Source organism: Loxodonta africana, chromosome 8 (genome assembly GCF_030014295.1).
Source record: "Loxodonta africana isolate mLoxAfr1 chromosome 8, mLoxAfr1.hap2, whole genome shotgun sequence".
Taxonomy (NCBI): Eukaryota; Metazoa; Chordata; class Mammalia; order Proboscidea; family Elephantidae; genus Loxodonta; species Loxodonta africana.
In genome coordinates this window covers 77,567,318-77,580,021 of record NC_087349.1, presented here as the reverse complement: position 1 = coordinate 77,580,021, position 12,704 = coordinate 77,567,318, and the positions used below count along the sequence as shown (strand labels likewise).

Genomic DNA, 12,704 nt, shown 5'->3' with positions numbered 1-12,704 from the left:
CTGTTTCTCACTGAATGTGAATCTCTAATTATTTTACATTAAAAAACAAAAACCCCCACAACCTCTAGATTGCTTCATGACTATAACAATTCTACTACTTTACAGCCAAATCACATGTACAAGTTAACCCTTTTATGCCTCACCTATAATGACATTATAGATTTTTTGGTAAAGATTAGATAGCGAATGGAGTCCCTGGGTGGCACAAACAGTTAAACACTCTACTCCTAGCAGAAAGGTTGACAGTTTGGACCTGCCTAGAGGTGCCTCAGAAGACAGGCCTGGTGATCTGCTTCCAAAAGGCCACAGCCTTGAAACTTCTGTGGAGAAGTTCTATTCCTCACACATGAGTCACAATCTACTAGATGGCAACTAACAACAACAACAAGGTAGTTAATACCTGAAAATATAGAAAACATGACCCAGAACTTGATATATGCTCAATAAATGTTGCTAATTTTTGTTATTATTATTACATGTTTTTCAGAAGACAAAAGCTTTTATTTATCCTCTAAATAAGCTTTTTATGGTATCCTATTTTTTTTTTTTTATATAAAAACAACCAAATTACCCAAAACATACATGGTCTACTTAAGAAAAGAACAGGAAAGAGAAAGTTTATTTTTACAGCCAAGTGGATTGCTCACAAATACACACACACAAAAAACCACTAATTTCTTCTTGTCCTCACCACCCATAAAATTAAAGAATTTAAAAAGCAAAGATCATTAGATGGGGGGGGGGGGAAGGAAAACCCAACTAGAACTGTATACATAAAACACACTTTAAAATGTAAAACATGGATAAATTGAAAATAAAAATGATGAAAAACATATATCGTGAAATACTAATCATAAGAAAGTAAGAGTGGTATTTAATATCAGACAATGTGAATACCAGTACAGGGAATGGAGAAAGAGTTCAGAAACAACATATATGATTCATTAGTTTTAAATTGAGGCATCGAGTCAATTCAACTAGGAAAATCTTTTGTTTAAAAAAAAAAGGTGATGAAACAACTGCATAACTGTATGGAAAACATGAACATTGTCCTCTATCTTACCCTATACTCAGTAATTAATTTAAGATAGATCACAAACGTAAACATAAAGGACAGAACCATAAAGCTTCCAAAAGAAAACAAATTATTTTGCATGCCTTTGAAGTAGATAAATGTATCTTAGAACACAAAAGACAAACATTGATAAATTGGATGGGATCAAAATTAAAATTTTTGCTTATTAAAAGGAACAGACTGAGAAAAATTATTCACAGTGCATACTATATTTTTTGCAATTAGCCTCCTCAAGTAAATAACACGCATACATATAATGCAAGGAAATGATGAAATTATGTTAAAAAAAAAAAAAAAAGTCCTTGAAAGAACAACAGGGTAAAAGGGCTCACAATTCCTGATCTAAAAACATATTTGAAAGCCGCAGTAAACAAAACAGACTGGTACTAGTATGATGATAGACATATAGATTAATGGAATGGATTTGTGCATCCAGAAATAAACATGTACATCTATGGTTAACTGATTTTCAATAACGGTACTAAGACCATTCCAAGGGGGAAAGGATAGTCTCTTTAATAAGATTTCCTTGAAATTCCTAGATGTAATAAGATTATACTGGGATTTCCACATACAAAAGAATGAACTTGGATCCATACTTCACACCATATACAAAATGTATCAAAGGTCAAAATGTAAGACCTAAGACCATAATACTCTTAGGAAAAAACAAAGAACTAATGCTTCAGGTCTTGGTTTTTAACAAATGGAAACTTCAATATGACACCGAAAGCACAAGCAACAAAACACAAAATAGATGAATGGAACCCCATCAAAATTAGAAATTTTTGTTCATCAAAGGACTTAACAAAAATTACAGAGAACTTACAGACTGGGAGAGAAACTTTGGGAACCGTATATCTGATAAGGGTTTAATATACAAAATGTAAAAATAATACAAACAACTTAACAACGAAAAGACAACTCAAAAAATGGGCAAAGGGTTTGTATAGACATTACACCAAAGAAGAAATACAAATGGCCCATAAGCACAAGAAAAGATGTTCAAAGCTATTAATCAGTGTTGTTCCTGTTAGGTGCCTTTGAGTCGGTTCCAGTTCATAGTGACCTGTGTAAAACAGATCAGAACACTGCCCAGTGCTGCCTCATCTTCACAATCATTGCTGTATTTGAGCCTATTGTTGCAGTCACTGTGTCAATCCATCACTTTGAGGTCTTCCCCTTTTCGCTGACCCTCTACTTTACCAAGAATAATGTCCTTCTCCAGGGACTGATCCTTCCTGATAACACGTCTGAAGTACATGAGATGAAGTCTTGCCATCCTTGCTTCTAAGGAACATTCTGGCTGTACTTCTTCCAAGACAGATTTGTTTGTTCTTCTGGCAGTCTGTACGACAAAAACAACCCACTGCCGTCAAGTCAATTTTGACTCATAGCAACACTATAGGACAGAGTAGAACTGCCCCATAGAGTTTTCAAGGAGTGCCTGGTGGATTCGAACTGCTAATCTTTTGGTTGGTAGCCGTAGCTCTTAACCACTATGCCACCAGTCTATGTGTACTCAATATTCTGCACCAACACCAGAACTCAAAGCATCTATTCTTCGGTCTTCCTTACATGTTGTCCAGTTTTCACATGCATAGGAGACAATTAAAAACACCATGGCTTGGGTCAGGATCACCTTAATACGCAAAGTGAAATCTTTTTAACACTTGAAAGAGGTCTTTTGCAGCAGATTTGCCCAGCGCAATACATTGTTTGATTTCTTGACTGCTGCTTCCATGGGTGTTGATTGTGGATACAAGTCAAACAAAATCCTTGACAACTTCAATCTTTTCTCCATTTATCATGATGTTGCTTATTGGTCCAATTGTAAGGATACTTGTTTTCTTTATGTTGAGGTATAATCCCTACTGAAGGCTGTAGTATTTGATTTTCATCATTAAGTGCTTCAAGTCCTCTTCACTTTCAGCAAGCAAGGTTGTGTCATCTGTATATCACAGGTTGTTAATGAGTCTTCCTCAAATTCAGAAGCTGTGTTCTTCATATCGTAGTTTCTCAGATTATTTGCTCAACATACAGATGGAATAAGTATGGTGAAAGAATACAACACTGACACACAACTTTCCTGATTTTAAACCATGCAGTATGCCCTCTTTGGCATATTCTGTTTGAACGACTGCCTTTTGGTCTACGTACAGGTTCTACATGAGCACACCTCCATGTTCTGGAATTCTCATTCTTTGCAATGTTATCCAGAATTTGTTATAAGCAACACAATCAAAAGTCTTTGCATAGTCAATAAAACACAGGTAAACATCTTTCTGGTATTTCCTGCTTTCAGCCGAGATCCATCTAACATCAGCAGTGATAGCCCTTGCTCCACATCCTCTTCAGAATCTGACTTGAATTTCTGGCAGTTCCCTGTTGATGTACTACTGCAGCCATTTTTGAATTATCTGCAGCAAAATTTTACTTGCATGTGATATTAATGACATTGTTTGATAATTTCCACATTCTGTTGGATCACTTTTCTTTGGAATGAGCACAAATACGAATGTCTTCCAGTTGGTTGGCTAGGTAGCTGTCTTCCAAATTTCTTGGTGTAGACGAGTAAATGCTTCAGTGTTGCACCTATTTATTGAAACATCTCGATTGGTTTCCGTTAACTCCTAGAGCCTTGTTTTTCACCAATGCCTTCAGTGCAGCTTGGACCTTTTCCTTCTATACTATCGGTTCTTGATAATATGCTACCTCCTGAAATGGTTGAATGTCGGCTGATTCTTTTTAATGCAGTGACTCTGTGTATTCCTTCCATCTTCTTTTGACACATCCTGCATCATTCAATATTTTCCCTGTAGAATGCTTCAGTACTGCAACTCAGGGCTTGAATTTTTTCTTCGGTTCTTTCAGCTTGAGAGATCTGAAGTGTGTTCTTCCTTTTTGGTTTTCTAACTCCAAGTCTTTACACATTTCATTATAACACTTTGTCTTCTCGAGCCACCCTTTGAAATCTTCTTTTCAGCTCTTTTACTTCATCATTTCTTCCATTTGCTTTAGCTATTGTACATTCAAGGACAAGTTTCAGAGTGTCTTCTGACATCCATTTTGGTCCTGTCTTTTTTCCCTGTCTGTTTAATAATCTTTTGCTTTCTTCATGTATGATGTCCTTGACGTCATCCCACAACTCGTCTGGCCTTTGGTCATTAATGTTCAATGCATCAAATCTATTTTTGAGATGGTCTCTAAATTCAGGTGGGATATACTCAAGATCATACTTTGGCTCTTTTGGACTTGTTTTAATTTTCTTCACCTTCAACTTGAATTTGCATGTGAGCAATTGATGGTCTGTTCTGATGTTGGCCTCTGGCCTTGTTCTGACTTATGATATTGAGCTTCTCCATCATCTCTTTCCACAGATATTGATTTGATTATTGTGTATTTCATATGGTGAGGTCCATTCATTTAGTCACTGTTTATACTGTTGAAAAAAGGTATTTCCAATGAATAGGTCATTAGTCTTGCAAAATTCTATCATGTGATCTACAGCATCATTTCTATCACCAAGGCCATCTTAGTCATAAGGGAAATGTGAATCAAAACCACAATGAGATATCACTTTATGTCAACTAAGATGGCTATGACCAAAAAGCAAAACAGAAAATGCCAGATGTTGGCAAGAATATGGAGAAATAAAAACCCTTATTCATTACTGGTAGGATTGTAAAATGCTACAGCTACTGTGGAAAACATTTTGGTGATTCCTCAAAAAGGTAAACGTATGATTCAGCAATTCCACTCTAAGGTATATGCTCAAAAGGCTTGAAAAAAAGGACTCAAATAGATACCACATTTTCACAAATAGAGTGCCCCCAAAATAATGCACACACATATATAACTTGAAGAAATGACGAAACTATGCAAAAATGCTGGTGTAGTGTGCCTGTGCCTATACAGTGCGTGTCTCATGACTTTTCCGGGACTGAATTTCAGCCTCATTCACCATCATTCAGTAGTCTGAAAGTGTTGCTTTTGATCATATTTGTATAATAAAGGTGTAAGCCATGGTCAAGAAGTTATGGATCGAGTTTAAAAAATAAACAATTTGAAGCCTGTTCATAAATTACGTGCTATCAATTGAAGCGTAAACAAAGTGAAACCTGCACTGGCATAAATGGCATCGAGTAGTTATCAATAGGAATCTCAGTTCAATCTGCACCGACATTATCACAGCCATCTTCCAACTCTGGCTTTTAATTCGAGGAGTAAACAAAGCAAAACTGATACACAATCGCTTTTGGCTCAACTGTTGAATGCAAAAACCTTATCAGATCATCTTAAGCAGAAACCATTGAGCTAAGTTAGGCCTGTTTATTTCATAGTCTAATTATGTCTTATTGGTGCCAATGTCTTTAATCAATGATCGCGAGTCACCTTAGTCATATACTTGCAAAATATAAAAAGACCCTTGCTTCTGGTGCACATCACATTTGAGTTTTGTGATCTCTTTACTAGAACTGGTGGTCTAGTGGTTAAGAGTTCGGCTACAAACCAAAAGGTTGGCAGTTCAAATCCACCAGATGCTCCTTGGAAACCCTATGCGACAGTTTTACTCTGTTCATTAGGGTCACTATGAGTCGGAATCCACTCGACGGCAACGGGTTACTAGAACCAGCCACGTATCGATTATATTGTGCACATTTTTTCAGCATATAAATCTAAATCTTAGAACCCTTTAGGGTCATCTCAGTAATTAAACACAAGTCCTACACCACTGACTTCAAACTGAAAGTCTTTGGGAGGGCAGAAGAAACAAGCAACTGAGGAGCAGCAAGAGAGTTCAAGGTTGGAGAATCATCCATTCACCAATGGAGAAAAGAGTAAAAGGAACTGGAGAAAATGAATCTGAAAACACGCACGTCATGGGCCCAAAGCAAAATGGCCTGAGTTGGAGAACGACTTGAAAATGAGTGGATTATCTCTTGAAGGGAACAAAATCAAGCAGTCTCTACTGTCGAAATTCAGATCAAAGTGAAGCTTCTGGCAAATTAAAGAGGAATCCCAGATTTCAAGGAGGGTTTCACCTGGAATTCTAAATTCGTGAAAAGAAATGGCCTTTCCATGAGAATGAGAACTGCTGTAGGGCAGCAACGTTTGGATGAATGGGAGCAAAAATTGTCAACTTCCTCAAATTCATTGCAAAAGAAATCTCTGAACTCCATATCTCTGCAATGGACATAATTAATATGGATGAGGTTCCTATGCCTTTTGATATTCTGGCCACCAGGGCTGTAGCTGCTTCAGGTACAAAAACTGTAGCCATTACAACCCCTGGGCACCAGAGGGCTTGCTTTCCGGTAGTCCTTGGTTGCACTGCCAGTGGGGTGAAATTAAAGTCAATGGTGATTTTCAGGAGAGTTACCATGCCCCTTGAAAAACTGCCCACCCTTGTGGTTGTTCACTGCAATGAGAAGGGATGGATGGACTGTGATGTTATGAAAGTATGGGTAGATGAGTATTACTGAGCCAGGCAGGGGCGACTCTTTTCAAAGAAGTCTTTACTAATTTTGGATGCCTTGGCTCCTCACAAGAAAAATAAAAATGTTCAAAATTATATTAACTCGGTGGGTATCCATATAGCAGTAATACCTGGTGGACTTACCTGCAAGCTGCAGCTGCTAGATATAGGGGTCAACTACCCTTTCAAGACTCGTGAGAAGAGAGTGGGATGAATGGATGTAGTCTGGGATTCATAAGTTCACACCACCAGGAGAACTGAAACTGATGACATTTACAGAAGTCCACAAATGGGTGGCTTCTGCTTGGGGGAAAATAACCCCAGAAACCATCCAAAATAGCTTCAGAAAGTCTGGGATTGTGTACCAGCAGAATATCTGTAATGAAGATGAAGGCGCGCCAAAGGCAGTGATGATGGTGACATCAGTTTGGAAGTCACAGAAGAGCAGGCAGCTCTGAGATATTTCAGTGATGATAGTCATGAGGGATCAGACTTTGAAGGGCTCCAGGAGTTGAATGATGATGATGATAATGAATGAATAAACAAAAATGGCCTATTTTAAGACAAAAACACAGTTTCTTCTGGTGAGTTTTATTGATTTCCAAGACATTGTGTCTTGGTTATCTAGTGCTGCCATAACAGAAATATCATAAGATGATGGCTTTAACAAAGAGAAATTTATTTTCTCACAGTCCAGTAGGTTATAAGTCCAAATTCAGGGTGTTGGCTCCAGGGGTTCTCACTCTGTTGGCTCTGGAGGAAGGTCCTTTTCATCAATCTTCCCCGGTCAATGAGCTTCTCAGGCGCAGGGACCCCGTGTCCAAAGAATGCGCTCTGCTCCTGGTGCTGCTTTCTTGGTGGTCTGAGGTCCCCAACTTTCTGCTTGCTTCCCTTTCCTGTGGTACAGGCCACACCCCAGGAAATTCCCTTTACCTTGGATCAGGGAGATGACCTGAGTAAGGGTGGTGTTATGATTCTACCCTAAACCACTCAACATAAAATTACAATCACAAAATGGAGGACAACCAGACAATACTGCGAATCATGGCCTAACCAAGTTGATATACACATTTTTGGGGGGAGATAATTCAATCCATGACACATTGATTATCAAACATTATGTTTTAATTTAAGACTTTTGAAAGCAATAGAATATAAACAGCATCTTGTTCTTATAGATTTAGGCCTAGAATCATCTCTGATTTACTAATTTCTAACTCCTTGCACATTCATACTCTGGTTTCAACACGGCATCCCATTTCCATCACAAGTCCATTCAGTTCACCATTGGTTATACTTGGTTTAGGAAAATACCTACCTTAAATGAAATTTCCATGCGATCAGTTTTATCCCAATAATATGAAATCTGTTGAACAGAAAATAAAATTGTAAAAATTTTAAAATAATAAAAATAAAATGTTTTACATGTTGCTGAATTGAAGTTGAATTCAGCAACATGTAAAAAATATTGGTACAGCATGCTTATGCAAATAATGCATGGGGGGATGCATGGTTTGCAAAAATGTATAACGCATATGCTATTTGCATAAAATTATGGTAGCCTGTGCGGTTAGAATGATCAAATAGATAAGTGCATCAGAAGATCTGTAATACCTTTTTCTCATTTACCTGGTAAGGAGCTAGAAAAGTAAGACAGTTAAGACAAATCTTAAAATATTATATCATCTCCTGAGTAAATCATTGGAAGTCCTGTTGTGGAGCATGAAGCTACTTTTTGAACAAGAATGCTGTGAGCATTGGACTAATTTTCATTTGTCCACTCCAAGGCATCCTTGGCCTTCACCCCCAAACTTTCAGGGAGACTATTCATTAGAGAGAACCCCTGATGGGGCAACAGTTAAGCACTAGGCTGCTAACTGAAAGGTTGGCAGTTAGATTTCAGCCTCAGAAACCCTATAGGGCAGTTCTACTCTGTTCTACAGGGTTGCTATGAGTTGGAATCAACTTGATGGCAACAGGTTTGGTTTCCGATTTATTCACTAGAGAGTGATAAGGCACATTAAAAACATTAGCCAGATCTAAAAGAAGCGTACAACAAAAATTCCTTGAATAATTGTGATAAATGTAGGTCCATCATCAAAAAATTATGTTTTCTCTTACTCTATATTATAAACAACTAGAATCATGCCATCATTGTTTAGAAAGAGATAGCAGGGGGATTTAGCAGAATCTCAAAGTATGTATTTTAACAGTTGGCCATAATTAGAAGTTTTTTATTTGCAATCTGCTTGATATTTTCCCCAGAGAAGTGTAGGTACATTTATTTATTTATTTTTTTAACTAAAATCTAGTGTGTTACCCTCCTTTAAAATCTTATATTTAGCAGTAATTTTAGACAGCAAGATACAAAATTTGGAGGAAGTATTACAGGAAAAGATGTTTGGGAAATGCACCAACCACAAAATAACCATAAACAAAATTTAAAAACAAGCAACAAATGAGAAAAAAATTAACCACAAAGAGTCGATGTCAAAATATGAAGATGTTATGCAAATTGATAATGACAGCATTATGACTAAGTGGTAAAATAGGCGAAGGACATAGTTTATAGGAAAAAATTACAAATGACTTTTCAAATATGTGAAAAATTCAAACTCATATCAAAGAAAAGGAAATTAAAACTAGGAATTATAATTTATTAATTTGTTTTTACTAAGAATACCTAGGCCTTAAAAATTTGCAGGATAAAAGTACTTCTATACATTGTTGGTAGAAACAAAAACATGAACACTATTTCTGGAGAACAAAAATTAAGAATCTTAAAAAATATTTGCATATATTAACTCATTAATTACACTTCTATAAATCTATTCTAAAAAAATAATTAGCAGTGTCTTCTGTGGTTTTCTTTTAAAAGTAAAGTTATTCTCAATAAATATTTGAGGTGTATTTATGAAGCCCTGAGTTTAGAAGCTCCTTAGGTGTTGTTTTAGATGAATGAAAATTACCATTAATTTTCTGGTACCTATGCACAACAAAACAAGTTAAGCTGCCTTTTCTTACAAAATTGTGTCTCAATGAGACATTTCCTCTATACCGGAGAAACAAGAATCAATTTTGACTGCTTATTATTTTGGGAAGTTATCCTGATATTATTGCACTGACTACCCAAATTGCATTATCCTAGTTCATCAATTAGAATTGTATTCAGCAGCATGTGATATAAAATTAAAATTATAGTGATGGGGTTTATTTTTTCTTAAATAAAAAAAAGTACAGATAGACCCTCCAGGGCTGGTACAGTGGTTCCACAATGTGGTCTGTGTCTTGGGCTTGTGCTACCATCCTTATCATATGGTTTTCATTTTTTTTTTTTTCCCCCACAAGATGGCCACTCCACCACCCATGCTCCAGGCAGGGCAAGGGAAGAAAGAACATCAGCAGCTGCCACCCAGGTGCGTAGCTTATTGACCAGAATGGTGTCATATGACCACTTACAGCTGAGGAAGAGGCTGAAAAGTTAGTTTTATTAACTTTTACAGACTAATGGAAGTGGCAGGTAAGGGAGAAACGAGTTTGAAATAGATGTTGGATCAGCCAGTCCAGCAGGCAAAGAAGTAGCATTACTAATGACTGTCTTCCAAACCCATTGCTGTCAAGTTCATTCTGACTCATAGCCACCAGTCCTACAGGACAGAGCAGAACTGCCCCATAGGGATTCCAAAGCTGTAATCTTTACAGAGGCAGACTGCTACATCTTTCTCCATTGGAGCAGTTGGTGAGTTTCAAACTGCCGACTGTTCAGTTAGCTACTGAGCACTTTAACCACTGCACCACAAAATCTCCCTAATGGCCGTCTTCAGTGGAATGAAAAACAGTACAAACTGATTAGCCCCAGCAAAAATTGATGTAGGCACATACCTTCTCTTGGGCGAAGTGAATAACAACAGCATCGATAGGGTAGCCAAGAGTAACACTAAATATACAAAACTACTTTGTGTGAAGTAGACAGCAAATGTAGAACTGAAACATATTCTGAAAAAGAAAACGGGCACAAAGAGAATTAGCCTTTTTTTTTCCCCCATACCAAAAAAAAAAAAAAAAAAAAAATCATACTAGGATCAATAGCCTAATTACAGGATAGCAAATTTAACAGCTGCCAACCCTCTTCATTTATGTAGCTCACTCAGCATGTGAGGAAAACAAAAGGGAAGATTCAACTATGATTGTGAGCTGGCCTTTACTAGAAACAGTCATCTGAAGATGATACCACAGATCCATAATTAGCAAGGAAGGCTTAATTCTTTCCTCATTTACTGTTTATTGAGAACAAACATGTGTCTAGTTCTGTGTATTGGGGATTAAGTAATGAGTAAGACACAGTCTTCTCAAGGAACTCAACATCCCAAGTAAATGTACTCTGAATTTTTGTTTATTGCTATATTAATTTAGGGGGCTAGATGATCCAAGTGATGTAAAATAATATAGAAAATTGTTCTAACATCAAGCTCTTAGCCTCTGTTTTATGTACTACCCAAACTATGAATACATTGTTTTTCTACAATATGGGCACTTAACACTTAAGATGTGACTTACTGACTTTTATTGGATAAGAGCCGGAAAATAATTTTCTTGAAGCTAAAGTCTGAGGAATTACTTTAAAGTGTCGTTATCGATGTCGGGTGCTGTTAAGTCAGTTCCAACTCATAGTGACCTTGTATACAACAACCAAATGCTGCCTGGTTGTGTGCTACCCTCACAATCATTGCTATGTTTGAGCCTATTGTTGCAGCTACTGTGTCCATCCATCTTGTTAAGGGTCTTCCTCTTTTTGAGTGACCTGCTACTTTACTAAGCATGATATCCTTCTGTAGGGACTGGTCCCTCCTTGTAACATGTTCAAAGTATGTGAGATGAAGTCTTGCCATCCTCGCTTCTAAGGAGCATTCTGGCTGTACTTCTTCCAAGACGGATTTGTTCGTTCTTCTGGCAATCCATGATATATTCAATATTCTTTGCCAACACCATAATTTAAAGGCCTCAGTTCTTCTTTGGCCTTCCTTATTCATTGCCCAGCTTTCCCATGCACATGAGGTGATTGAAAATACCATTGCAACCAGGGAACTAAAAGACCTATACAAAGAAAACCGCAAAACACAACTGCAAGAAACCAAAAGGCACCTACATAAGTGGGAAAATATATCATACTTATGAATAGGAAGACCCAACATTGTGAAAATTTCAATACTACCCAAAAATGCAATCCTAATCCAAATTCCAACAGCATTCTTTAACGGGATGGAGAAAAAAATCACCAATTTTATGTGGAAAGGGAAGAGCCCCTGGATAAGCAAAGTATTACTGAAGAAGAAGAACAAAGTGGGAGGCCTCACACTATCTGATTTTAGAACATATTGTATAGCCATGGTAGCCAAAACAGCCTGGTACTGGTACCAGAAGAGACACATAGACCAATGGAACAGAATTGAGAACCTGGACATAAATCCATCCACCCATGAGCAGTGGATGTTTGACAAAGACCCAAAGTTGGTTCAATGGGGAAAAGACAGTCTCTTTAACAAATGGTACTAGCATAACTGGATGTCCATCTATAAAAAATGAAACAAGATTCATACCTCACACCATTCAAAAAACTAACTCAAAATGGATCAAAGACCTAAATATAAACCTAAAATTATAAAGATCATGGAAGAAAAAATGGGGCAACGCTAGGGCTGTAATACATGGCATAAATAGTACACAAATGATAACTAAGTATGCACAAACAACAGAAGAGAAACTAGAAAACTGGGAGCTCCTAAAAATTAAACACTTATGCTCATCAAAGGACTTCACTAGAAGAGGAAAAAGAGAACCTACTGACTGGGAAAAAATTTTTAGTCTAATCTCTAAAATCTACAGAATACTTCAACATCTCAACAACAAAAAGACAAATAATCCAATTTTTATAAAGTAGGCAAAGGATATGAACAGACACTTCACCAAAGAAGGCATGCAGGTGACTAATAGGCACATGAGGAAATGCTCATGATCATTAGCCATTAGAGAAAGGCAAATCAAAACTGCAACGAGATGCCACCTCACACCAACAATACTGGCACTAAAAAAAAAAAAAAAAAACAAAAACAGAAAATAACAAACGCAAAACACTTTGGAAAACTATATGGC

The 12,704-nt window shown here is 37.0% G+C and overlaps 1 long non-coding RNA gene across 8 annotated transcripts in view; it reads right to left on the bottom strand.

The window, feature by feature from the left end:
- Window positions 1-12,704, bottom strand: part of LOC111749721 (uncharacterized) — a 96,992-nt gene that overhangs the window by 57,900 nt on the left and 26,388 nt on the right. For all 8 annotated transcript variants that reach the window (XR_010322704.1, XR_010322705.1, XR_010322701.1 and 5 more), the window contains 2 exons: window positions 10,437-10,550; window positions 7,873-7,920 (listed from right to left, as the gene is read on the bottom strand). This is a non-coding gene — a long non-coding RNA (uncharacterized LOC111749721). The remainder of the gene's footprint in view (window positions 1-7,872; window positions 7,921-10,436; window positions 10,551-12,704) is intronic.